This window comes from Ambystoma mexicanum, unplaced genomic scaffold (assembly GCF_040938575.1).
Source record: "Ambystoma mexicanum isolate Mex_15411 unplaced genomic scaffold, UKY_AmexF1_1 Mex_scaf34, whole genome shotgun sequence".
In the NCBI taxonomy this organism is placed as follows: Eukaryota; Metazoa; Chordata; class Amphibia; order Caudata; family Ambystomatidae; genus Ambystoma; species Ambystoma mexicanum.
Window position 1 is genome coordinate 1,312,513 of NW_027182449.1, and position 26,312 is coordinate 1,338,824.

General features: G+C 54.3%; 7 non-coding genes and 1 pseudogene across 7 annotated transcripts; all 8 read left to right on the forward strand.

Moving 5' to 3' along the window:
- The first annotated feature begins 2,536 nt into the window (after window positions 1-2,536).
- LOC138558800 (5S ribosomal RNA) lies at window positions 2,537-2,655 on the forward strand. Its single transcript, XR_011298919.1, has one exon. It is a non-coding gene; the product is annotated as a 5S ribosomal RNA (ribosomal RNA).
- A 3,125-nt stretch (window positions 2,656-5,780) lies between these two features.
- On the forward strand, window positions 5,781-5,899 carry LOC138559077 (5S ribosomal RNA; annotated as a pseudogene).
- Window positions 5,900-8,041: 2,142 nt separating this feature from the next.
- On the forward strand, window positions 8,042-8,160 carry LOC138558801 (5S ribosomal RNA). The gene has a single exon (XR_011298920.1). It is a non-coding gene; the product is annotated as a 5S ribosomal RNA (ribosomal RNA).
- Window positions 8,161-11,285: 3,125 nt separating this feature from the next.
- Window positions 11,286-11,404, forward strand: LOC138558802 (5S ribosomal RNA). The gene has a single exon (XR_011298921.1). It is a non-coding gene; the product is annotated as a 5S ribosomal RNA (ribosomal RNA).
- A 4,116-nt stretch (window positions 11,405-15,520) lies between these two features.
- Window positions 15,521-15,639, forward strand: LOC138558804 (5S ribosomal RNA). The gene has a single exon (XR_011298923.1). It is a non-coding gene; the product is annotated as a 5S ribosomal RNA (ribosomal RNA).
- A 2,153-nt stretch (window positions 15,640-17,792) lies between these two features.
- LOC138558805 (5S ribosomal RNA) lies at window positions 17,793-17,911 on the forward strand. The gene has a single exon (XR_011298924.1). It is a non-coding gene; the product is annotated as a 5S ribosomal RNA (ribosomal RNA).
- A 3,125-nt stretch (window positions 17,912-21,036) lies between these two features.
- Window positions 21,037-21,155, forward strand: LOC138558806 (5S ribosomal RNA). Its single transcript, XR_011298925.1, has one exon. It is a non-coding gene; the product is annotated as a 5S ribosomal RNA (ribosomal RNA).
- A 4,116-nt stretch (window positions 21,156-25,271) lies between these two features.
- Window positions 25,272-25,390, forward strand: LOC138558807 (5S ribosomal RNA). The gene has a single exon (XR_011298926.1). It is a non-coding gene; the product is annotated as a 5S ribosomal RNA (ribosomal RNA).
- Window positions 25,391-26,312: the final 922 nt, after the last annotated feature.

The window sequence follows — 26,312 nt, forward strand, 5'->3', positions numbered from 1 at the left end:
GAGCCTGGTCGAGCACTGGTCGAGCCTTCAGCCAAGGGACACAGGAGCCAAGGGGTCTGGCCTCGAGCCTTCAGCCGAGGGACCCAGGAGCCCAGGGTCTGGCCTCAGTGCTTCCCAAGTCGGCCTTCAGCTGAAGCCTGCCTGGGCTGGGAGCCTCAGCTGCTGTTCCTGGGTGTGCTTCTTTCCTGCATGTGAAGGCCACCAGCGGCGAAGGTTGCCCTCCGCCTTCTAAGGAGTCGAGGAGACCGCAGCAGGAAAATTGTGTGTGTGTTTATTTCTTCTTTTTTTAGAGGTGCTTTCTATTTTTGCAAGGAACTGACGCCTGGATGAGTGCTAGTGTGGCTTGAGGTAAATTCACGGGCAGCTTCTTTGCAAACTTTTGCCAAACCAACTTGGGGCAGCAGTGGGGTAGAGAGTCAGCCTTCTGCTGATGCCTGCCTAGGCGTGGCTGGGCTGGGGGCCTCAGCTGCTGTTACTGGGCCTGCTTCTTTCCTGGACTTGTAGGCCACCAGCCGGAGAAAGTAAGGGCCTCAACCAACATCGCCCTCTGCCTTCCAAAGAGTCGAGGAGTCCCCAGCAGGAAAATTGTGTGTGTGTTTATTTCTTCTTTTTTAGAGATGCTTTCTATTTTTGTAAGGAAACGACGCCTGGGTGAGTGCTAGTGTGGCGTGAGCTAAATTTACAGGCATCTTCTTTGCAAACTTTTGCCAAACCAACTTGGAGCAGCAGTGGGGTAGAGAGTCAGCCTTCTGCTGATGCCTGCCTGGGCTGGGCTGGTCTGGGGGCCTCAGCTGCTGTTACTGGGCCTGCTTCTTTCCTGGACTTGTAGGCCACCAGCCCGAGAAGGTAAGGGCCTCAACCAACATCGCCCTCTGCCTTCCAAAGAGTCGAGGTGTCCCCAGCAGGAAAATTGTGTGTGTGTATTTCTTCTTTTTTTAGAGATGCTTTCTATTTTTGTAAGGAACCGACGCCTGGGTGAGTGCTAGTGTGGCTTGAGGTAAATTTACGGGCAGCTTCTTTGCAAACTTTTGCCAAACCAACTTGGGGCAGCACTGGGGTAGAGAGTCAGCCTTCCGCTGATGCCTGCCTAGGCGTGGCTGGGCTGGGGGCCTCAGTTGCTGTTACTGGGCCTGCTTCTTTCCTGGACTTGTAGGCCGCCAGCCTGAGAAGGTAAGGCCTCAACCAACATCGCCCTCTGCCTTCCAAAGAGTCGAGGAGACCGCAGCAGGAAAATTGTGTGTGTGTTTATTTCTTCTTTTTTTAGAGGTGCTTTCTATTTTTGTAAGGAACTGACGCCTGGGTGAGTGCTAGTGTGGCGTGAGTTAAATTTACAGGCATCTTCTTTGCAAACTTTTGCCAAACCAACTTGGGGCAGCAGTGGGGTAGAGAGTCAGCCTTCTGCTGATGCCTGCCTAGGCGTGGCTGGGCTGGGGGCCTCAGCTGCTGTTACTGGGCCTGCTTCTTTCCTGGACTTGTAGGCCACCAGCCGGAGAAAGTAAGGGCCTCAACCAACATCGCCCTCTGCCTTCCAAAGAGTCGAGGAGTCCCCAGCAGGAAAATTGTGTGTGTGTTTATTTCTTCTTTTTTAGAGATGCTTTCTATTTTTGTAAGGAACCGACGCCTGGGTGAGTGCTAGTGTGGCTTGAGGTAAATTTACGGGCAGCTTCTTTGCAAACTTTTGCCAAAACAACTTGGGGCAGCACTGGGGTAGAGAGTCAGCCTTCCGCTGATGCCTGCCTAGGCGTGGCTGGGCTGGGGGCCTCAGTTGCTGTTACTGGGCCTGCTTCTTTCCTGGACTTGTAGGCCGCCAGCCTGAGAAGGTAAGGCCTCAACCAACATCGCCCTCTGCCTTCCAAAGAGTCGAGGAGACCGCAGCAGGAAAATTGTGTGTGTGTTTATTTCTTCTTTTTTTAGAGGTGCTTTCTATTTTTGTAAGGAACTGACGCCTGGGTGAGTGCTAGTGTGGCTTGAGGTAAATTCACGGGCAGCTTCTTTGCAAACTTTTGCCAAACCAACTTGGGGCAGCAGTGGGGTAGAGAGTCAGCCTTAAGCTGATGCCTGCCTGGGCTGGGCTGGGCTGGGGGCCTCAGCTGCTGTTACTGGGCCTGCTTCTTTCCTGGACTTGTAGGTCACCAGCCCGATATGGTAAGGGCCTCAACCAACATCACCCTCTGCCTTCCAAAGCGTCGAGGAGCCCCCAGCAGGAAAATTGTGTGTGTGTTTATTTCCATCTTTCTTTCCGAGTTTTTTTTTAAAGTTTTGTAAGGAACGGATGCTTGGGTGAGTGAGTGCAAGTGTGGCTTGGCCTGAATTTACAGACACTTTCTTTGCAAACATGAGTAGGCAAGTGGGTATTTCAAAAGTGGGTGCATGGAGCTGCTCGTTGCTTTTCCAAGCTGGCAGCTGTGGCTCCTGAGCTTGAGGCAAAAAGAAGGGCAGAAGCACACTGCAGAGGACAGCGTTCAGCCTTGCAAGAGGGCAGTGGACGTCGGAGGAGCCGACACAGCACAAGAGGCTCGGAATCGGCGCACTCTTCGCCTACGGCCATACCACCCTGAATGCGCCCGATCTCGTCCGATCTCGGAAGCTAAGCAGGGTCGGGCCTGGTTAGTACTTGGATGGGAGACCGCCTGGGAATACCAGGTGCTGTAGGCATTTTGCTACTCTGTGCCCGATAGGCGGCGTTCGTCTTCTCCGTCTTGAACTACATTTTTCCTCCATTCCGCTTTTAATTTTAACAAACACGGCGCGTGAAAAAGGCACAGGGGCAGACAGCAGCCCTCGCTCCAATGCAGAGCCCCGTCAGAGGCGGACACGTTGTCGCCAAACTAACTTGGAGCAGCAGCAGCAGCAGCAGGAGACTGAAGCCAGGGCAGCAGCTTGCCGCCTCGGGTGGGTGGATGCAGCCAGAAAGGGCCACTCGTGTCCCTGGCAAAGCACCTCCAGCGTCTCCCCGTTTTCTCTCCAGTGGACGCGCAAGGCCCCCTACAGCTAGGGGAGGCAAGTGGATGGGCCTCATCTGCATATGTGGGCTCTAGAGGAAGAGTGCACCCTGGGAGACAAGGGGACACCTGGAGCGGGAAGTGCTCACGGGGGAGAAGTGCCTACAAGAGGCAGGAAGGGAGGGAGGCCACATCATGCCTCTCCATAGCCAGGCCTCTGGATGATGGGGCAGAAGCGGCCGTCACCCTAAGCTTCCTAGAAGTCCCAGCTGGGCCCCATGCTACCTAATATCTCGCCTGATCGAGCCTGGTCGAGCACTGGTCGAGCCTTCAGCCAAGGGACACAGGAGCCAAGGGGTCTGGCCTCGAGCCTTCAGCCGAGGGACCCAGGAGCCCAGGGTCTGGCCTCAGTGCTTCCCAAGTCGGCCTTCAGCTGAAGCCTGCCTGGGCTGGGAGCCTCAGCTGCTGTTCCTGGGTGTGCTTCTTTCCTGCATGTGAAGGCCACCAGCGGCGAAGGTTGCCCTCCGCCTTCTAAGGAGTCGAGGAGACCGCAGCAGGAAAATTGTGTGTGTGTTTATTTCTTCTTTTTTTAGAGGTGCTTTCTATTTTTGCAAGGAACTGACGCCTGGATGAGTGCTAGTGTGGCTTGAGGTAAATTCACGGGCAGCTTCTTTGCAAACTTTTGCCAAACCAACTTGGGGCAGCAGTGGGGTAGAGAGTCAGCCTTCTGCTGATGCCTGCCTAGGCGTGGCTGGGCTGGGGGCCTCAGCTGCTGTTACTGGGCCTGCTTCTTTCCTGGACTTGTAGGCCACCAGCCGGAGAAAGTAAGGGCCTCAACCAACATCGCCCTCTGCCTTCCAAAGAGTCGAGGAGTCCCCAGCAGGAAAATTGTGTGTGTGTTTATTTCTTCTTTTTTAGAGATGCTTTCTATTTTTGTAAGGAAACGACGCCTGGGTGAGTGCTAGTGTGGCGTGAGCTAAATTTACAGGCATCTTCTTTGCAAACTTTTGCCAAACCAACTTGGAGCAGCAGTGGGGTAGAGAGTCAGCCTTCTGCTGATGCCTGCCTGGGCTGGGCTGGTCTGGGGGCCTCAGCTGCTGTTACTGGGCCTGCTTCTTTCCTGGACTTGTAGGCCACCAGCCCGAGAAGGTAAGGGCCTCAACCAACATCGCCCTCTGCCTTCCAAAGAGTCGAGGTGTCCCCAGCAGGAAAATTGTGTGTGTGTATTTCTTCTTTTTTTAGAGATGCTTTCTATTTTTGTAAGGAACCGACGCCTGGGTGAGTGCTAGTGTGGCTTGAGGTAAATTTACGGGCAGCTTCTTTGCAAACTTTTGCCAAACCAACTTGGGGCAGCACTGGGGTAGAGAGTCAGCCTTCCGCTGATGCCTGCCTAGGCGTGGCTGGGCTGGGGGCCTCAGTTGCTGTTACTGGGCCTGCTTCTTTCCTGGACTTGTAGGCCGCCAGCCTGAGAAGGTAAAGCCTCAACCAACATCGCCCTCTGCCTTCCAAAGAGTCGAGGAGACCGCAGCAGGAAAATTGTGTGTGTGTTTATTTCTTCTTTTTTTAGAGGTGCTTTCTATTTTTGTAAGGAACTGACGCCTGGGTGAGTGCTAGTGTGGCGTGAGTTAAATTTACAGGCATCTTCTTTGCAAACTTTTGCCAAACCAACTTGGGGCAGCAGTGGGGTAGAGAGTCAGCCTTCTGCTGATGCCTGCCTAGGCGTGGCTGGGCTGGGGGCCTCAGCTGCTGTTACTGGGCCTGCTTCTTTCCTGGACTTGTAGGCCACCAGCCGGAGAAAGTAAGGGCCTCAACCAACATCGCCCTCTGCCTTCCAAAGAGTCGAGGAGTCCCCAGCAGGAAAATTGTGTGTGTGTTTATTTCTTCTTTTTTAGAGATGCTTTCTATTTTTGTAAGGAACCGACGCCTGGGTGAGTGCTAGTGTGGCTTGAGGTAAATTTACGGGCAGCTTCTTTGCAAACTTTTGCCAAAACAACTTGGGGCAGCACTGGGGTAGAGAGTCAGCCTTCCGCTGATGCCTGCCTAGGCGTGGCTGGGCTGGGGGCCTCAGTTGCTGTTACTGGGCCTGCTTCTTTCCTGGACTTGTAGGCCGCCAGCCTGAGAAGGTAAGGCCTCAACCAACATCGCCCTCTGCCTTCCAAAGAGTCGAGGAGACCGCAGCAGGAAAATTGTGTGTGTGTTTATTTCTTCTTTTTTTAGAGGTGCTTTCTATTTTTGTAAGGAACTGACGCCTGGGTGAGTGCTAGTGTGGCTTGAGGTAAATTCACGGGCAGCTTCTTTGCAAACTTTTGCCAAACCAACTTGGGGCAGCAGTGGGGTAGAGAGTCAGCCTTAAGCTGATGCCTGCCTGGGCTGGGCTGGGCTGGGGGCCTCAGCTGCTGTTACTGGGCCTGCTTCTTTCCTGGACTTGTAGGCCACCAGCCCGATATGGTAAGGGCCTCAACCAACATCACCCTCTGCCTTCCAAAGCGTCGAGGAGCCCCCAGCAGGAAAATTGTGTGTGTGTTTATTTCCATCTTTCTTTCCGAGTTTTTTTTAAAGTTTTGTAAGGAACGGATGCTTGGGTGAGTGAGTGCAAGTGTGGCTTGGCCTGAATTTACAGACACTTTCTTTGCAAACATGAGTAGGCAAGTGGGTATTTCAAAAGTGGGTGCATGGAGCTGCTCGTTGCTTTTCCAAGCTGGCAGCTGTGGCTCCTGAGCTTGAGGCAAAAAGAAGGGCAGAAGCACACTGCAGAGGACAGCGTTCAGCCTTGCAAGAGGGCAGTGGACGTCGGAGGAGCCGACACAGCACAAGAGGCTCGGAATCGGCGCACTCTTCACCTACGGCCATACCACCCTGAATGCGCCCGATCTCGTCCGATCTCGGAAGCTAAGCAGGGTCGGGCCTGGTTAGTACTTGGATGGGAGACCGCCTGGGAATACTTAATTTTGCTACTCTGTGCCCGATAGGCGGCGTTCGTCTTCTCCGTCTTGAACTACATTTTTCCTCCATTCCGCTTTTAATTTTAACAAACACGGCGCGTGAAAAAGGCACAGGGGCAGACAGCAGCCCTCGCTCCAATGCAGAGCCCCGTCAGAGGCGGACACGTTGTCGCCAAACTAACTTGGAGCAGCAGCAGCAGCAGCAGGAGACTGAAGCCAGGGCAGCAGCTTGCCGCCTCGGGTGGGTGGATGCAGCCAGAAAGGGCCACTCGTGTCCCTGGCAAAGCACCTCCAGCATCTCCCCGTTTTCTCTCCAGTGGACGCGCAAGGCCCCCTACAGCTAGGGGAGGCAAGTGGATGGGCCTCATCTGCATATGTGGGCTCTAGAGGAAGAGTGCACCCTGGGAGACAAGGGGACACCTGGAGCGGGAAGTGCTCACGGGGGAGAAGTGCCTACAAGAGGCAGGAAGGGAGGGAGGCCACATCATGCCTCTCCATAGCCAGGCCTCTGGATGATGGGGCAGAAGCGGCCGTCACCCTAAGCTTCCTAGAAGTCCCAGCTGGGCCCCATGCTACCTAATATCTCGCCTGATCGAGCCTGGTCGAGCACTGGTCGAGCCTTCAGCCAAGGGACACAGGAGCCAAGGGGTCTGGCCTCGAGCCTTCAGCCGAGGGACCCAGGAGCCCAGGGTCTGGCCTCAGTGCTTCCCAAGTCGGCCTTCAGCTGAAGCCTGCCTGGGCTGGGAGCCTCAGCTGCTGTTCCTGGGTGTGCTTCTTTCCTGCATGTGAAGGCCACCAGCGGCGAAGGTTGCCCTCCGCCTTCTAAGGAGTCGAGGAGACCGCAGCAGGAAAATTGTGTGTGTGTTTATTTCTTCTTTTTTTAGAGGTGCTTTCTATTTTTGCAAGGAACTGACGCCTGGATGAGTGCTAGTGTGGCTTGAGGTAAATTCACGGGCAGCTTCTTTGCAAACTTTTGCCAAACCAACTTGGGGCAGCAGTGGGGTAGAGAGTCAGCCTTCTGCTGATGCCTGCCTAGGCGTGGCTGGGCTGGGGGCCTCAGCTGCTGTTACTGGGCCTGCTTCTTTCCTGGACTTGTAGGCCACCAGCCGGAGAAAGTAAGGGCCTCAACCAACATCGCCCTCTGCCTTCCAAAGAGTCGAGGAGTCCCCAGCAGGAAAATTGTGTGTGTGTTTATTTCTTTTTTTTTTAGAGATGCTTTCTATTTTTGTAAGGAACCGACGCCTGGGTGAGTGCTAGTGTGGCTTGAGGTAAATTTACGGGCAGCTTCTTTGCAAACTTTTGCCAAAACAACTTGGGGCAGCACTGGGGTAGAGAGTCAGCCTTCCGCTGATGCCTGCCTAGGCGTGGCTGGGCTGGGGGCCTCAGTTGCTGTTACTGGGCCTGCTTCTTTCCTGGACTTGTAGGCCGCCAGCCTGAGAAGGTAAGGCCTCAACCAACATCGCCCTCTGCCTTCCAAAGAGTCGAGGAGACCGCAGCAGGAAAATTGTGTGTGTGTTTATTTCTTCTTTTTTTAGAGGTGCTTTCTATTTTTGTAAGGAACTGACGCCTGGGTGAGTGCTAGTGTGGCTTGAGGTAAATTCACGGGCAGCTTCTTTGCAAACTTTTGCCAAACCAACTTGGGGCAGCAGTGGGGTAGAGAGTCAGCCTTAAGCTGATGCCTGCCTGGGCTGGGCTGGGCTGGGGGCCTCAGCTGCTGTTACTGGGCCTGCTTCTTTCCTGGACTTGTAGGTCACCAGCCCGATATGGTAAGGGCCTCAACCAACATCACCCTCTGCCTTCCAAAGCGTCGAGGAGCCCCCAGCAGGAAAATTGTGTGTGTGTTTATTTCCATCTTTCTTTCCGAGTTTTTTTTTAAAGTTTTGTAAGGAACGGATGCTTGGGTGAGTGAGTGCAAGTGTGGCTTGGCCTGAATTTACAGACACTTTCTTTGCAAACATGAGTAGGCAAGTGGGTATTTCAAAAGTGGGTGCATGGAGCTGCTCGTTGCTTTTCCAAGCTGGCAGCTGTGGCTCCTGAGCTTGAGGCAAAAAGAAGGGCAGAAGCACACTGCAGAGGACAGCGTTCAGCCTTGCAAGAGGGCAGTGGACGTCGGAGGAGCCGACACAGCACAAGAGGCTCGGAATCGGCGCACTCTTCGCCTACGGCCATACCACCCTGAATGCGCCCGATCTCGTCCGATCTCGGAAGCTAAGCAGGGTCGGGCCTGGTTAGTACTTGGATGGGAGACCGCCTGGGAATACCAGGTGCTGTAGGCATTTTGCTACTCAGTGCCCGATAGGCGGAGTTCGTCTTCTCCGTCTTGAACTACATTTTTCCTCCATTCCGCTTTTAATTTTAACAAACACGGCGCGTGAAAAAGGCACAGGGGCAGACAGCAGCCCTCGCTCCAATGCAGAGCCCCGTCAGAGGCGGACACGTTGTCGCCAAACTAACTTGGAGCAGCAGCAGCAGCAGCAGGAGACTGAAGCCAGGGCAGCAGCTTGCCGCCTCGGGTGGGTGGATGCAGCCAGAAAGGGCCACTCGTGTCCCTGGCAAAGCACCTCCAGCGTCTCCCCGTTTTCTCTCCAGTGGACGCGCAAGGCCCCCTACAGCTAGGGGAGGCAAGTGGATGGGCCTCATCTGCATATGTGGGCTCTAGAGGAAGAGTGCACCCTGGGAGACAAGGGGACACCTGGAGCGGGAAGTGCTCACGGGGGAGAAGTGCCTACAAGAGGCAGGAAGGGAGGGAGGCCACATCATGCCTCTCCATAGCCAGGCCTCTGGATGATGGGGCAGAAGCGGCCGTCACCCTAAGCTTCCTAGAAGTCCCAGCTGGGCCCCATGCTACCTAATATCTCGCCTGATCGAGCCTGGTCGAGCACTGGTCGAGCCTTCAGCCAAGGGACACAGGAGCCAAGGGGTCTGGCCTCGAGCCTTCAACCGAGGGACCCAGGAGCCCAGGGTCTGGCCTCAGTGCTTCCCAAGTCGGCCTTCAGCTGAAGCCTGCCTGGGCTGGGAGCCTCAGCTGCTGTTCCTGGGTGTGCTTCTTTCCTGCATGTGAAGGCCACCAGCGGCGAAGGTTGCCCTCCGCCTTCCAAGGAGTCGAGGGGATAGAAGCAGGAAAATTGTGTGTGTGTTTATTTCTTCTTTTTTAGAGATTCTTTCTATTTTTGTAAGGAACTGACGCCTGGGTGAGTGCTAGTGTGGCTTGAGGTAAATTCACGGGCAGCTTCTTTGCAAACTTTTGCCAAACCAACTTGGGGCAGCAGTGGGGTAGAGAGTCAGCCTTCTGCTGATGCCTGCCTAGGCGTGGCTGGGCTGGGGGCCTCAGCTGCTGTTACTGGGCCTGCTTCTTTCCTGGACTTGTAGGCCACCAGCCGGAGAAAGTAAGGGCCTCAACCAACATCGCCCTCTGCCTTCCAAAGAGTCGAGGAGTCCCCAGCAGGAAAATTGTGTGTGTGTTTATTTCTTCTTTTTTAGAGATGCTTTCTATTTTTGTAAGGAAACGACGCCTGGGTGAGTGCTAGTGTGGCGTGAGCTAAATTTACAGGCATCTTCTTTGCAAACTTTTGCCAAACCAACTTGGAGCAGCAGTGGGGTAGAGAGTCAGCCTTCTGCTGATGCCTGCCTGGGCTGGGCTGGTCTGGGGGCCTCAGCTGCTGTTACTGGGCCTGCTTCTTTCCTGGACTTGTAGGCCACCAGCCCGAGAAGGTAAGGGCCTCAACCAACATCGCCCTCTGCCTTCCAAAGAGTCGAGGTGTCCCCAGCAGGAAAATTGTGTGTGTGTATTTCTTCTTTTTTTAGAGATGCTTTCTATTTTTGTAAGGAACCGACGCCTGGGTGAGTGCTAGTGTGGCTTGAGGTAAATTTACGGGCAGCTTCTTTGCAAACTTTTGCCAAACCAACTTGGGGCAGCACTGGGGTAGAGAGTCAGCCTTCCGCTGATGCCTGCCTAGGCGTGGCTGGGCTGGGGGCCTCAGTTGCTGTTACTGGGCCTGCTTCTTTCCTGGACTTGTAGGCCGCCAGCCTGAGAAGGTAAGGCCTCAACCAACATCGCCCTCTGCCTTCCAAAGAGTCGAGGAGACCGCAGCAGGAAAATTGTGTGTGTGTTTATTTCTTCTTTTTTTAGAGGTGCTTTCTATTTTTGTAAGGAACTGACGCCTGGGTGAGTGCTAGTGTGGCGTGAGTTAAATTTACAGGCATCTTCTTTGCAAACTTTTGCCAAACCAACTTGGGGCAGCAGTGGGGTAGAGAGTCAGCCTTCTGCTGATGCCTGCCTAGGCGTGGCTGGGCTGGGGGCCTCAGCTGCTGTTACTGGGCCTGCTTCTTTCCTGGACTTGTAGGCCACCAGCCGGAGAAAGTAAGGGCCTCAACCAACATCGCCCTCTGCCTTCCAAAGAGTCGAGGAGTCCCCAGCAGGAAAATTGTGTGTGTGTTTATTTCTTCTTTTTTAGAGATGCTTTCTATTTTTGTAAGGAACCGACGCCTGGGTGAGTGCTAGTGTGGCTTGAGGTAAATTTACGGGCAGCTTCTTTGCAAACTTTTGCCAAAACAACTTGGGGCAGCACTGGGGTAGAGAGTCAGCCTTCCGCTGATGCCTGCCTAGGCGTGGCTGGGCTGGGGGCCTCAGTTGCTGTTACTGGGCCTGCTTCTTTCCTGGACTTGTAGGCCGCCAGCCTGAGAAGGTAAGGCCTCAACCAACATCGCCCTCTGCCTTCCAAAGAGTCGAGGAGACCGCAGCAGGAAAATTGTGTGTGTGTTTATTTCTTCTTTTTTTAGAGGTGCTTTCTATTTTTGTAAGGAACTGACGCCTGGGTGAGTGCTAGTGTGGCTTGAGGTAAATTCACGGGCAGCTTCTTTGCAAACTTTTGCCAAACCAACTTGGGGCAGCAGTGGGGTAGAGAGTCAGCCTTAAGCTGATGCCTGCCTGGGCTGGGCTGGGCTGGGGGCCTCAGCTGCTGTTACTGGGCCTGCTTCTTTCCTGGACTTGTAGGTCACCAGCCCGATATGGTAAGGGCCTCAACCAACATCACCCTCTGCCTTCCAAAGCGTCGAGGAGCCCCCAGCAGGAAAATTGTGTGTGTGTTTATTTCCATCTTTCTTTCCGAGTTTTTTTTTAAAGTTTTGTAAGGAACGGATGCTTGGGTGAGTGAGTGCAAGTGTGGCTTGGCCTGAATTTACAGACACTTTCTTTGCAAACATGAGTAGGCAAGTGGGTATTTCAAAAGTGGGTGCATGGAGCTGCTCGTTGCTTTTCCAAGCTGGCAGCTGTGGCTCCTGAGCTTGAGGCAAAAAGAAGGGCAGAAGCACACTGCAGAGGACAGCGTTCAGCCTTGCAAGAGGGCAGTGGACGTCGGAGGAGCCGACACAGCACAAGAGGCTCGGAATCGGCGCACTCTTCGCCTACGGCCATACCACCCTGAATGCGCCCGATCTCGTCCGATCTCGGAAGCTAAGCAGGGTCGGGCCTGGTTAGTACTTGGATGGGAGACCGCCTGGGAATACCAGGTGCTGTAGGCATTTTGCTACTCTGTGCCCGATAGGCGGAGTTCGTCTTCTCCGTCTTGAACTACATTTTTCCTCCATTCCGCTTTTAATTTTAACAAACACGGCGCGTGAAAAAGGCACAGGGGCAGACAGCAGCCCTCGCTCCAATGCAGAGCCCCGTCAGAGGCGGACACGTTGTCGCCAAACTAACTTGGAGCAGCAGCAGCAGCAGCAGGAGACTGAAGCCAGGGCAGCAGCTTGCCGCCTCGGGTGGGTGGATGCAGCCAGAAAGGGCCACTCGTGTCCCTGGCAAAGCACCTCCAGCGTCTCCCCGTTTTCTCTCCAGTGGACGCGCAAGGCCCCCTACAGCTAGGGGAGGCAAGTGGATGGGCCTCATCTGCATATGTGGGCTCTAGAGGAAGAGTGCACCCTGGGAGACAAGGGGACACCTGGAGCGGGAAGTGCTCACGGGGGAGAAGTGCCTACAAGAGGCAGGAAGGGAGGGAGGCCACATCATGCCTCTCCATAGCCAGGCCTCTGGATGATGGGGCAGAAGCGGCCGTCACCCTAAGCTTCCTAGAAGTCCCAGCTGGGCCCCATGCTACCTAATATCTCGCCTGATCGAGCCTGGTCGAGCACTGGTCGAGCCTTCAGCCAAGGGACACAGGAGCCAAGGGGTCTGGCCTCGAGCCTTCAACCGAGGGACCCAGGAGCCCAGGGTCTGGCCTCAGTGCTTCCCAAGTCGGCCTTCAGCTGAAGCCTGCCTGGGCTGGGAGCCTCAGCTGCTGTTCCTGGGTGTGCTTCTTTCCTGCATGTGAAGGCCACCAGCGGCGAAGGTTGCCCTCCGCCTTCCAAGGAGTCGAGGGGATAGAAGCAGGAAAATTGTGTGTGTGTTTATTTCTTCTTTTTTAGAGATTCTTTCTATTTTTGTAAGGAACTGACGCTTGGGTGAGTGCTAGTGTGGCTTGAGGTAAATTCACGGGCAGCTTCTTTGCAAACTTTTGCCAAACCAACTTGGGGCAGCAGTGGGGTAGAGAGTCAGCCTTCTGCTGATGCCTGCCTAGGCGTGGCTGGGCTGGGGGCCTCAGCTGCTGTTACTGGGCCTGCTTCTTTCCTGGACTTGTAGGCCACCAGCCGGAGAAAGTAAGGGCCTCAACCAACATCGCCCTCTGCCTTCCAAAGAGTCGAGGAGTCCCCAGCAGGAAAATTGTGTGTGTGTTTATTTCTTCTTTTTTAGAGATGCTTTCTATTTTTGTAAGGAAACGACGCCTGGGTGAGTGCTAGTGTGGCGTGAGCTAAATTTACAGGCATCTTCTTTGCAAACTTTTGCCAAACCAACTTGGAGCAGCAGTGGGGTAGAGAGTCAGCCTTCTGCTGATGCCTGCCTGGGCTGGGCTGGTCTGGGGGCCTCAGCTGCTGTTACTGGGCCTGCTTCTTTCCTGGACTTGTAGGCCACCAGCCCGAGAAGGTAAGGGCCTCAACCAACATCGCCCTCTGCCTTCCAAAGAGTCGAGGTGTCCCCAGCAGGAAAATTGTGTGTGTGTATTTCTTCTTTTTTTAGAGATGCTTTCTATTTTTGTAAGGAACCGACGCCTGGGTGAGTGCTAGTGTGGCTTGAGGTAAATTTACGGGCAGCTTCTTTGCAAACTTTTGCCAAACCAACTTGGGGCAGCACTGGGGTAGAGAGTCAGCCTTCCGCTGATGCCTGCCTAGGCGTGGCTGGGCTGGGGGCCTCAGTTGCTGTTACTGGGCCTGCTTCTTTCCTGGACTTGTAGGCCGCCAGCCTGAGAAGGTAAGGCCTCAACCAACATCGCCCTCTGCCTTCCAAAGAGTCGAGGAGACCGCAGCAGGAAAATTGTGTGTGTGTTTATTTCTTCTTTTTTTAGAGGTGCTTTCTATTTTTGTAAGGAACTGACGCCTGGGTGAGTGCTAGTGTGGCGTGAGTTAAATTTACAGGCATCTTCTTTGCAAACTTTTGCCAAACCAACTTGGGGCAGCAGTGGGGTAGAGAGTCAGCCTTCTGCTGATGCCTGCCTAGGCGTGGCTGGGCTGGGGGCCTCAGCTGCTGTTACTGGGCCTGCTTCTTTCCTGGACTTGTAGGCCACCAGCCGGAGAAAGTAAGGGCCTCAACCAACATCGCCCTCTGCCTTCCAAAGAGTCGAGGAGTCCCCAGCAGGAAAATTGTGTGTGTGTTTATTTCTTCTTTTTTAGAGATGCTTTCTATTTTTGTAAGGAACCGACGCCTGGGTGAGTGCTAGTGTGGCTTGAGGTAAATGTGGCTTGAGGTAAATTTACGGGCAGCTTCTTTGCAAACTTTTGCCAAAACAACTTGGGGCAGCACTGGGGTAGAGAGTCAGCCTTCCGCTGATGCCTGCCTAGGCGTGGCTGGGCTGGGGGCCTCAGTTGCTGTTACTGGGCCTGCTTCTTTCCTGGACTTGTAGGCCGCCAGCCTGAGAAGGTAAGGCCTCAACCAACATCGCCCTCTGCCTTCCAAAGAGTCGAGGAGACCGCAGCAGGAAAATTGTGTGTGTGTTTATTTCTTCTTTTTTTAGAGGTGCTTTCTATTTTTGTAAGGAACTGACGCCTGGGTGAGTGCTAGTGTGGCTTGAGGTAAATTCACGGGCAGCTTCTTTGCAAACTTTTGCCAAACCAACTTGGGGCAGCACTGGGGTAGAGAGTCAGCCTTCCGCTGATGCCTGCCTAGGCGTGGCTGGGCTGGGGGCCTCAGTTGCTGTTACTGGGCCTGCTTCTTTCCTGGACTTGTAGGCCGCCAGCCTGAGAAGGTAAGGCCTCAACCAACATCGCCCTCTGCCTTCCAAAGAGTCGAGGAGACCGCAGCAGGAAAATTGTGTGTGTGTTTATTTCTTCTTTTTTTAGAGGTGCTTTCTATTTTTGTAAGGAACTGACGCCTGGGTGAGTGCTAGTGTGGCGTGAGTTAAATTTACAGGCATCTTCTTTGCAAACTTTTGCCAAACCAACTTGGGGCAGCAGTGGGGTAGAGAGTCAGCCTTCTGCTGATGCCTGCCTAGGCGTGGCTGGGCTGGGGGCCTCAGCTGCTGTTACTGGGCCTGCTTCTTTCCTGGACTTGTAGGCCACCAGCCGGAGAAAGTAAGGGCCTCAACCAACATCGCCCTCTGCCTTCCAAAGAGTCGAGGAGTCCCCAGCAGGAAAATTGTGTGTGTGTTTATTTCTTCTTTTTTAGAGATGCTTTCTATTTTTGTAAGGAACCGACGCCTGGGTGAGTGCTAGTGTGGCTTGAGGTAAATTTACGGGCAGCTTCTTTGCAAACTTTTGCCAAAACAACTTGGGGCAGCACTGGGGTAGAGAGTCAGCCTTCCGCTGATGCCTGCCTAGGCGTGGCTGGGCTGGGGGCCTCAGTTGCTGTTACTGGGCCTGCTTCTTTCCTGGACTTGTAGGCCGCCAGCCTGAGAAGGTAAGGCCTCAACCAACATCGCCCTCTGCCTTCCAAAGAGTCGAGGAGACCGCAGCAGGAAAATTGTGTGTGTGTTTATTTCTTCTTTTTTTAGAGGTGCTTTCTATTTTTGTAAGGAACTGACGCCTGGGTGAGTGCTAGTGTGGCTTGAGGTAAATTCACGGGCAGCTTCTTTGCAAACTTTTGCCAAACCAACTTGGGGCAGCAGTGGGGTAGAGAGTCAGCCTTAAGCTGATGCCTGCCTGGGCTGGGCTGGGCTGGGGGCCTCAGCTGCTGTTACTGGGCCTGCTTCTTTCCTGGACTTGTAGGTCACCAGCCCGATATGGTAAGGGCCTCAACCAACATCACCCTCTGCCTTCCAAAGCGTCGAGGAGCCCCCAGCAGGAAAATTGTGTGTGTGTTTATTTCCATCTTTCTTTCCGAGTTTTTTTTTAAAGTTTTGTAAGGAACGGATGCTTGGGTGAGTGAGTGCAAGTGTGGCTTGGCCTGAATTTACAGACACTTTCTTTGCAAACATGAGTAGGCAAGTGGGTATTTCAAAAGTGGGTGCATGGAGCTGCTCGTTGCTTTTCCAAGCTGGCAGCTGTGGCTCCTGAGCTTGAGGCAAAAAGAAGGGCAGAAGCACACTGCAGAGGACAGCGTTCAGCCTTGCAAGAGGGCAGTGGACGTCGGAGGAGCCGACACAGCACAAGAGGCTCGGAATCGGCGCACTCTTCGCCTACGGCCATACCACCCTGAATGCGCCCGATCTCGTCCGATCTCGGAAGCTAAGCAGGGTCGGGCCTGGTTAGTACTTGGATGGGAGACCGCCTGGGAATACCAGGTGCTGTAGGCATTTTGCTACTCTGTGCCCGATAGGCGGAGTTCGTCTTCTCCGTCTTGAACTACATTTTTCCTCCATTCCGCTTTTAATTTTAACAAACACGGCGCGTGAAAAAGGCACAGGGGCAGACAGCAGCCCTCGCTCCAATGCAGAGCCCCGTCAGAGGCGGACACGTTGTCGCCAAACTAACTTGGAGCAGCAGCAGCAGCAGCAGGAGACTGAAGCCAGGGCAGCAGCTTGCCGCCTCGGGTGGGTGGATGCAGCCAGAAAGGGCCACTCGTGTCCCTGGCAAAGCACCTCCAGCGTCTCCCCGTTTTCTCTCCAGTGGACGCGCAAGGCCCCCTACAGCTAGGGGAGGCAAGTGGATGGGCCTCATCTGCATATGTGGGCTCTAGAGGAAGAGTGCACCCTGGGAGACAAGGGGACACCTGGAGCGGGAAGTGCTCACGGGGGAGAAGTGCCTACAAGAGGCAGGAAGGGAGGGAGGCCACATCATGCCTCTCCATAGCCAGGCCTCTGGATGATGGGGCAGAAGCGGCCGTCACCCTAAGCTTCCTAGAAGTCCCAGCTGGGCCCCATGCTACCTAATATCTCGCCTGATCGAGCCTGGTCGAGCACTGGTCGAGCCTTCAGCCAAGGGACACAGGAGCCAAGGGGTCTGGCCTCGAGCCTTCAGCCGAGGGACCCAGGAGCCCAGGGTCTGGCCTCAGTGCTTCCCAAGTCGGCCTTCAGCTGAAGCCTGCCTGGGCTGGGAGCCTCAGCTGCTGTTCCTGGGTGTGCTTCTTTCCTGCATGTGAAGGCCACCAGCGGCGAAGGTTGCCCTCCGCCTTCTAAGGAGTCGAGGAGACCGCAGCAGGAAAATTGTGTGTGTGTTTATTTCTTCTTTTTTTAGAGGTGCTTTCTATTTTTGCAAGGAACTGACGCCTGGATGAGTGCTAGTGTGGCTTGAGGTAAATTCACGGGCAGCTTCTTTGCAAACTTTTGCCAAACCAACTTGGGGCAGCAGTGGGGTAGAGAGTCAGCCTTCTGCTGATGCCTGCCTAGGCGTGGCTGGGCTGGGGGCCTCAGCTGCTGTTACTGGGCCTGCTTCTTTCCTGGACTTGTAGGCCACCAGCCGGAGAAAGTAAGGGCCTCAACCAACATCGCCCTCTGCCTTCCAAAGAGTCGAGGAGTCCCCAGCAGGAAAATTGTGTGTGTGTTTATTTCTTTTTTTTTTAGAGATGCTTTCTATTTTTGTAAGGAACCGACGCCTGGGTGAGTGCTAGTGTGGCTTGAGGTAAATTTACGGGCAGCTTCTTTGCAAACTTTTGCCAAAACAACTTGGGGCAGCACTGGGGTAGAGAGTCAGCCTTCCGCTGATGCCTGCCTAGGCGTGGCTGGGCTGGGGGCCTCAGTTGCTGTTACTGGGCCTGCTTCTTTCCTGGACTTGTAGGCCGCCAGCCTGAGAAGGTAAGGCCTCAACCAACATCGCCCTCTGCCTTCCAAAGAGTCGAGGAGACCGCAGCAGGAAAATTGTGTGTGTGTTTATTTCTTCTTTTTTTAGAGGTGCTTTCTATTTTTGTAAGGAACTGACGCCTGGGTGAGTGCTAGTGTGGCTTGAGGTAAATTCACGGGCAGCTTCTTTGCAAACTTTTGCCAAACCAACTTGGGGCAGCAGTGGGGTAGAGAGTCAGCCTTAAGCTGATGCCTGCCTGGGCTGGGCTGGGCTGGGGGCCTCAGCTGCTGTTACTGGGCCTGCTTCTTTCCTGGACTTGTAGGTCACCAGCCCGATATGGTAAGGGCCTCAACCAACATCACCCTCTGCCTTCCAAAGCGTCGAGGAGCCCCCAGCAGGAAAATTGTGTGTGTGTTTATTTCCATCTTTCTTTCCGAGTTTTTTTTTAAAGTTTTGTAAGGAACGGATGCTTGGGTGAGTGAGTGCAAGTGTGGCTTGGCCTGAATTTACAGACACTTTCTTTGCAAACATGAGTAGGCAAGTGGGTATTTCAAAAGTGGGTGCATGGAGCTGCTCGTTGCTTTTCCAAGCTGGCAGCTGTGGCTCCTGAGCTTGAGGCAAAAAGAAGGGCAGAAGCACACTGCAGAGGACAGCGTTCAGCCTTGCAAGAGGGCAGTGGACGTCGGAGGAGCCGACACAGCACAAGAGGCTCGGAATCGGCGCACTCTTCGCCTACGGCCATACCACCCTGAATGCGCCCGATCTCGTCCGATCTCGGAAGCTAAGCAGGGTCGGGCCTGGTTAGTACTTGGATGGGAGACCGCCTGGGAATACCAGGTGCTGTAGGCATTTTGCTACTCAGTGCCCGATAGGCGGAGTTCGTCTTCTCCGTCTTGAACTACATTTTTCCTCCATTCCGCTTTTAATTTTAACAAACACGGCGCGTGAAAAAGGCACAGGGGCAGACAGCAGCCCTCGCTCCAATGCAGAGCCCCGTCAGAGGCGGACACGTTGTCGCCAAACTAACTTGGAGCAGCAGCAGCAGCAGCAGGAGACTGAAGCCAGGGCAGCAGCTTGCCGCCTCGGGTGGGTGGATGCAGCCAGAAAGGGCCACTCGTGTCCCTGGCAAAGCACCTCCAGCGTCTCCCCGTTTTCTCTCCAGTGGACGCGCAAGGCCCCCTACAGCTAGGGGAGGCAAGTGGATGGGCCTCATCTGCATATGTGGGCTCTAGAGGAAGAGTGCACCCTGGGAGACAAGGGGACACCTGGAGCGGGAAGTGCTCACGGGGGAGAAGTGCCTACAAGAGGCAGGAAGGGAGGGAGGCCACATCATGCCTCTCCATAGCCAGGCCTCTGGATGATGGGGCAGAAGCGGCCGTCACCCTAAGCTTCCTAGAAGTCCCAGCTGGGCCCCATGCTACCTAATATCTCGCCTGATCGAGCCTGGTCGAGCACTGGTCGAGCCTTCAGCCAAGGGACACAGGAGCCAAGGGGTCTGGCCTCGAGCCTTCAACCGAGGGACCCAGGAGCCCAGGGTCTGGCCTCAGTGCTTCCCAAGTCGGCCTTCAGCTGAAGCCTGCCTGGGCTGGGAGCCTCAGCTGCTGTTCCTGGGTGTGCTTCTTTCCTGCATGTGAAGGCCACCAGCGGCGAAGGTTGCCCTCCGCCTTCCAAGGAGTCGAGGGGATAGAAGCAGGAAAATTGTGTGTGTGTTTATTTCTTCTTTTTTAGAGATTCTTTCTATTTTTGTAAGGAACTGACGCCTGGGTGAGTGCTAGTGTGGCTTGAGGTAAATTCACGGGCAGCTTCTTTGCAAACTTTTGCCAAACCAACTTGGGGCAGCAGTGGGGTAGAGAGTCAGCCTTCTGCTGATGCCTGCCTAGGCGTGGCTGGGCTGGGGGCCTCAGCTGCTGTTACTGGGCCTGCTTCTTTCCTGGACTTGTAGGCCACCAGCCGGAGAAAGTAAGGGCCTCAACCAACATCGCCCTCTGCCTTCCAAAGAGTCGAGGAGTCCCCAGCAGGAAAATTGTGTGTGTGTTTATTTCTTCTTTTTTAGAGATGCTTTCTATTTTTGTAAGGAAACGACGCCTGGGTGAGTGCTAGTGTGGCGTGAGCTAAATTTACAGGCATCTTCTTTGCAAACTTTTGCCAAACCAACTTGGAGCAGCAGTGGGGTAGAGAGTCAGCCTTCTGCTGATGCCTGCCTGGGCTGGGCTGGTCTGGGGGCCTCAGCTGCTGTTACTGGGCCTGCTTCTTTCCTGGACTTGTAGGCCACCAGCCCGAGAAGGTAAGGGCCTCAACCAACATCGCCCTCTGCCTTCCAAAGAGTCGAGGTGTCCCCAGCAGGAAAATTGTGTGTGTGTATTTCTTCTTTTTTTAGAGATGCTTTCTATTTTTGTAAGGAACCGACGCCTGGGTGAGTGCTAGTGTGGCTTGAGGTAAATTTACGGGCAGCTTCTTTGCAAACTTTTGCCAAACCAACTTGGGGCAGCACTGGGGTAGAGAGTCAGCCTTCCGCTGATGCCTGCCTAGGCGTGGCTGGGCTGGGGGCCTCAGTTGCTGTTACTGGGCCTGCTTCTTTCCTGGACTTGTAGGCCGCCAGCCTGAGAAGGTAAGGCCTCAACCAACATCGCCCTCTGCCTTCCAAAGAGTCGAGGAGACCGCAGCAGGAAAATTGTGTGTGTGTTTATTTCTTCTTTTTTTAGAGGTGCTTTCTATTTTTGTAAGGAACTGACGCCTGGGTGAGTGCTAGTGTGGCGTGAGTTAAATTTACAGGCATCTTCTTTGCAAACTTTTGCCAAACCAACTTGGGGCAGCAGTGGGGTAGAGAGTCAGCCTTCTGCTGATGCCTGCCTAGGCGTGGCTGGGCTGGGGGCCTCAGCTGCTGTTACTGGGCCTGCTTCTTTCCTGGACTTGTAGGCCACCAGCCGGAGAAAGTAAGGGCCTCAACCAACATCGCCCTCTGCCTTCCAAAGAGTCGAGGAGTCCCCAGCAGGAAAATTGTGTGTGTGTTTATTTCTTCTTTTTTAGAGATGCTTTCTATTTTTGTAAGGAACCGACGCCTGGGTGAGTGCTAGTGTGGCTTGAGGTAAATTTACGGGCAGCTTCTTTGCAAACTTTTGCCAAAACAACTTGGGGCAGCACTGGGGTAGAGAGTCAGCCTTCCGCTGATGCCTGCCTAGGCGTGGCTGGGCTGGGGGCCTCAGTTGCTGTTACTGGGCCTGCTTCTTTCCTGGACTTGTAGGCCGCCAGCCTGAGAAGGTAAGGCCTCAACCAACATCGCCCTCTGCCTTCCAAAGAGTCGAGGAGACCGCAGCAGGAAAATTGTGTGTGTGTTTATTTCTTCTTTTTTTAGAGGTGCTTTCTATTTTTGTAAGGAACTGACGCCTGGGTGAGTGCTAGTGTGGCTTGAGGTAAATTCACGGGCAGCTTCTTTGCAAACTTTTGCCAAACCAACTTGGGGCAGCAGTGGGGTAGAGAGTCAGCCTTAAGCTGATGCCTGCCTGGGCTGGGCTGGGCTGGGGGCCTCAGCTGCTGTTACTGGGCCTGCTTCTTTCCTGGACTTGTAGGTCACCAGCCCGATATGGTAAGGGCCTCAACCAACATCACCCTCTGCCTTCCAAAGCGTCGAGGAGCCCCCAGCAGGAAAATTGTGTGTGTGTTTATTTCCATCTTTCTTTCCGAGTTTTTTTTTAAAGTTTTGTAAGGAACGGATGCTTGGGTGAGTGAGTGCAAGTGTGGCTTGGCCTGAATTTACAGACACTTTCTTTGCAAACATGAGTAGGCAAGTGGGTATTTCAAAAGTGGGTGCATGGAGCTGCTCGTTGCTTTTCCAAGCTGGCAGCTGTGGCTCCTGAGCTTGAGGCAAAAAGAAGGGCAGAAGCACACTGCAGAGGACAGCGTTCAGCCTTGCAAGAGGGCAGTGGACGTCGGAGGAGCCGACACAGCACAAGAGGCTCGGAATCGGCGCACTCTTCGCCTACGGCCATACCACCCTGAATGCGCCCGATCTCGTCCGATCTCGGAAGCTAAGCAGGGTCGGGCCTGGTTAGTACTTGGATGGGAGACCGCCTGGGAATACCAGGTGCTGTAGGCATTTTGCTACTCTGTGCCCGATAGGCGGAGTTCGTCTTCTCCGTCTTGAACTACATTTTTCCTCCATTCCGCTTTTAATTTTAACAAACACGGCGCGTGAAAAAGGCACAGGGGCAGACAGCAGCCCTCGCTCCAATGCAGAGCCCCGTCAGAGGCGGACACGTTGTCGCCAAACTAACTTGGAGCAGCAGCAGCAGCAGCAGGAGACTGAAGCCAGGGCAGCAGCTTGCCGCCTCGGGTGGGTGGATGCAGCCAGAAAGGGCCACTCGTGTCCCTGGCAAAGCACCTCCAGCGTCTCCCCGTTTTCTCTCCAGTGGACGCGCAAGGCCCCCTACAGCTAGGGGAGGCAAGTGGATGGGCCTCATCTGCATATGTGGGCTCTAGAGGAAGAGTGCACCCTGGGAGACAAGGGGACACCTGGAGCGGGAAGTGCTCACGGGGGAGAAGTGCCTACAAGAGGCAGGAAGGGAGGGAGGCCACATCATGCCTCTCCATAGCCAGGCCTCTGGATGATGGGGCAGAAGCGGCCGTCACCCTAAGCTTCCTAGAAGTCCCAGCTGGGCCCCATGCTACCTAATATCTCGCCTGATCGAGCCTGGTCGAGCACTGGTCGAGCCTTCAGCCAAGGGACACAGGAGCCAAGGGGTCTGGCCTCGAGCCTTCAACCGAGGGACCCAGGAGCCCAGGGTCTGGCCTCAGTGCTTCCCAAGTCGGCCTTCAGCTGAAGCCTGCCTGGGCTGGGAGCCTCAGCTGCTGTTCCTGGGTGTGCTTCTTTCCTGCATGTGAAGGCCACCAGCGGCGAAGGTTGCCCTCCGCCTTCCAAGGAGTCGAGGGGATAGAAGCAGGAAAATTGTGTGTGTGTTTATTTCTTCTTTTTTAGAGATTCTTTCTATTTTTGTAAGGAACTGACGCTTGGGTGAGTGCTAGTGTGGCTTGAGGTAAATTCACGGGCAGCTTCTTTGCAAACTTTTGCCAAACCAACTTGGGGCAGCAGTGGGGTAGAGAGTCAGCCTTCTGCTGATGCCTGCCTAGGCGTGGCTGGGCTGGGGGCCTCAGCTGCTGTTACTGGGCCTGCTTCTTTCCTGGACTTGTAGGCCACCAGCCGGAGAAAGTAAGGGCCTCAACCAACATCGCCCTCTGCCTTCCAAAGAGTCGAGGAGTCCCCAGCAGGAAAATTGTGTGTGTGTTTATTTCTTCTTTTTTAGAGATGCTTTCTATTTTTGTAAGGAAACGACGCCTGGGTGAGTGCTAGTGTGGCGTGAGCTAAATTTACAGGCATCTTCTTTGCAAACTTTTGCCAAACCAACTTGGAGCAGCAGTGGGGTAGAGAGTCAGCCTTCTGCTGATGCCTGCCTGGGCTGGGCTGGTCTGGGGGCCTCAGCTGCTGTTACTGGGCCTGCTTCTTTCCTGGACTTGTAGGCCACCAGCCCGAGAAGGTAAGGGCCTCAACCAACATCGCCCTCTGCCTTCCAAAGAGTCGAGGTGTCCCCAGCAGGAAAATTGTGTGTGTGTATTTCTTCTTTTTTTAGAGATGCTTTCTATTTTTGTAAGGAACCGACGCCTGGGTGAGTGCTAGTGTGGCTTGAGGTAAATTTACGGGCAGCTTCTTTGCAAACTTTTGCCAAACCAACTTGGGGCAGCACTGGGGTAGAGAGTCAGCCTTCCGCTGATGCCTGCCTAGGCGTGGCTGGGCTGGGGGCCTCAGTTGCTGTTACTGGGCCTGCTTCTTTCCTGGACTTGTAGGCCGCCAGCCTGAGAAGGTAAGGCCTCAACCAACATCGCCCTCTGCCTTCCAAAGAGTCGAGGAGACCGCAGCAGGAAAATTGTGTGTGTGTTTATTTCTTCTTTTTTTAGAGGTGCTTTCTATTTTTGTAAGGAACTGACGCCTGGGTGAGTGCTAGTGTGGCGTGAGTTAAATTTACAGGCATCTTCTTTGCAAACTTTTGCCAAACCAACTTGGGGCAGCAGTGGGGTAGAGAGTCAGCCTTCTGCTGATGCCTGCCTAGGCGTGGCTGGGCTGGGGGCCTCAGCTGCTGTTACTGGGCCTGCTTCTTTCCTGGACTTGTAGGCCACCAGCCGGAGAAAGTAAGGGCCTCAACCAACATCGCCCTCTGCCTTCCAAAGAGTCGAGGAGTCCCCAGCAGGAAAATTGTGTGTGTGTTTATTTCTTCTTTTTTAGAGATGCTTTCTATTTTTGTAAGGAACCGACGCCTGGGTGAGTGCTAGTGTGGCTTGAGGTAAATGTGGCTTGAGGTAAATTTACGGGCAGCTTCTTTGCAAACTTTTGCCAAAACAACTTGGGGCAGCACTGGGGTAGAGAGTCAGCCTTCCGCTGATGCCTGCCTAGGCGTGGCTGGGCTGGGGGCCTCAGTTGCTGTTACTGGGCCTGCTTCTTTCCTGGACTTGTAGGCCGCCAGCCTGAGAAGGTAAGGCCTCAACCAACATCGCCCTCTGCCTTCCAAAGAGTCGAGGAGACCGCAGCAGGAAAATTGTGTGTGTGTTTATTTCTTCTTTTTTTAGAGGTGCTTTCTATTTTTGTAAGGAACTGACGCCTGGGTGAGTGCTAGTGTGGCTTGAGGTAAATTCACGGGCAGCTTCTTTGCAAACTTTTGCCAAACCAACTTGGGGCAGCACTGGGGTAGAGAGTCAGCCTTCCGCTGATGCCTGCCTAGGCGTGGCTGGGCTGGGGGCCTCAGTTGCTGTTACTGGGCCTGCTTCTTTCCTGGACTTGTAGGCCGCCAGCCTGAGAAGGTAAGGCCTCAACCAACATCGCCCTCTGCCTTCCAAAGAGTCGAGGAGACCGCAGCAGGAAAATTGTGTGTGTGTTTATTTCTTCTTTTTTTAGAGGTGCTTTCTATTTTTGTAAGGAACTGACGCCTGGGTGAGTGCTAGTGTGGCGTGAGTTAAATTTACAGGCATCTTCTTTGCAAACTTTTGCCAAACCAACTTGGGGCAGCAGTGGGGTAGAGAGTCAGCCTTCTGCTGATGCCTGCCTAGGCGTGGCTGGGCTGGGGGCCTCAGCTGCTGTTACTGGGCCTGCTTCTTTCCTGGACTTGTAGGCCACCAGCCGGAGAAAGTAAGGGCCTCAACCAACATCGCCCTCTGCCTTCCAAAGAGTCGAGGAGTCCCCAGCAGGAAAATTGTTTGTGTGTTTATTTCTTCTTTTTTAGAGATGCTTTCTATTTTTGTAAGGAACCGACGCCTGGGTGAGTGCTAGTGTGGCTTGAGGTAAATTTACGGGCAGCTTCTTTGCAAACTTTTGCCAAAACAACTTGGGGCAGCACTGGGGTAGAGAGTCAGCCTTCCGCTGATGCCTGCCTAGGCGTGGCTGGGCTGGGGGCCTCAGTTGCTGTTACTGGGCCTGCTTCTTTCCTGGACTTGTAGGCCGCCAGCCTGAGAAGGTAAGGCCTCAACCAACATCGCCCTCTGCCTTCCAAAGAGTCGAGGAGACCGCAGCAGGAAAATTGTGTGTGTGTTTATTTCTTCTTTTTTTAGAGGTGCTTTCTATTTTTGTAAGGAACTGACGCCTGGGTGAGTGCTAGTGTGGCTTGAGGTAAATTCACGGGCAGCTTCTTTGCAAACTTTTGCCAAACCAACTTGGGGCAGCAGTGGGGTAGAGAGTCAGCCTTAAGCTGATGCCTGCCTGGGCTGGGCTGGGCTGGGGGCCTCAGCTGCTGTTACTGGGCCTGCTTCTTTCCTGGACTTGTAGGTCACCAGCCCGATATGGTAAGGGCCTCAACCAACATCACCCTCTGCCTTCCAAAGCGTCGAGGAGCCCCCAGCAGGAAAATTGTGTGTGTGTTTATTTCCATCTTTCTTTCCGAGTTTTTTTTTAAAGTTTTGTAAGGAACGGATGCTTGGGTGAGTGAGTGCAAGTGTGGCTTGGCCTGAATTTACAGACACTTTCTTTGCAAACATGAGTAGGCAAGTGGGTATTTCAAAAGTGGGTGCATGGAGCTGCTCGTTGCTTTTCCAAGCTGGCAGCTGTGGCTCCTGAGCTTGAGGCAAAAAGAAGGGCAGAAGCACACTGCAGAGGACAGCGTTCAGCCTTGCAAGAGGGCAGTGGACGTCGGAGGAGCCGACACAGCACAAGAGGCTCGGAATCGGCGCACTCTTCGCCTACGGCCATACCACCCTGAATGCGCCCGATCTCGTCCGATCTCGGAAGCTAAGCAGGGTCGGGCCTGGTTAGTACTTGGATGGGAGACCGCCTGGGAATACCAGGTGCTGTAGGCATTTTGCTACTCTGTGCCCGATAGGCGGAGTTCGTCTTCTCCGTCTTGAACTACATTTTTCCTCCATTCCGCTTTTAATTTTAACAAACACGGCGCGTGAAAAAGGCACAGGGGCAGACAGCAGCCCTCGCTCCAATGCAGAGCCCCGTCAGAGGCGGACACGTTGTCGCCAAACTAACTTGGAGCAGCAGCAGCAGCAGCAGGAGACTGAAGCCAGGGCAGCAGCTTGCCGCCTCGGGTGGGTGGATGCAGCCAGAAAGGGCCACTCGTGTCCCTGGCAAAGCACCTCCAGCGTCTCCCCGTTTTCTCTCCAGTGGACGCGCAAGGCCCCCTACAGCTAGGGGAGGCAAGTGGATGGGCCTCATCTGCATATGTGGGCTCTAGAGGAAGAGTGCACCCTGGGAGACAAGGGGACACCTGGAGCGGGAAGTGCTCACGGGGGAGAAGTGCCTACAAGAGGCAGGAAGGGAGGGAGGCCACATCATGCCTCTCCATAGCCAGGCCTCTGGATGATGGGGCAGAAGCGGCCGTCACCCTAAGCTTCCTAGAAGTCCCAGCTGGGCCCCATGCTACCTAATATCTCGCCTGATCGAGCCTGGTCGAGCACTGGTCGAGCCTTCAGCCAAGGGACACAGGAGCCAAGGGGTCTGGCCTCGAGCCTTCAACCGAGGGACCCAGGAGCCCAGGGTCTGGCCTCAGTGCTTCCCAAGTCGGCCTTCAGCTGAAGCCTGCCTGGGCTGGGAGCCTCAGCTGCTGTTCCTGGGTGTGCTTCTTTCCTGCATGTGAAGGCCACCAGCGGCAAAGGTTGCCCTCCGCCTTCCAAGGAGTCGAGGGGATAGAAGCAGGAAAATTGTGTGTGTGTTTATTTCTTCTTTTTTAGAGATTCTTTCTATTTTTGTAAGGAACTGACGCCTGGGTGAGTG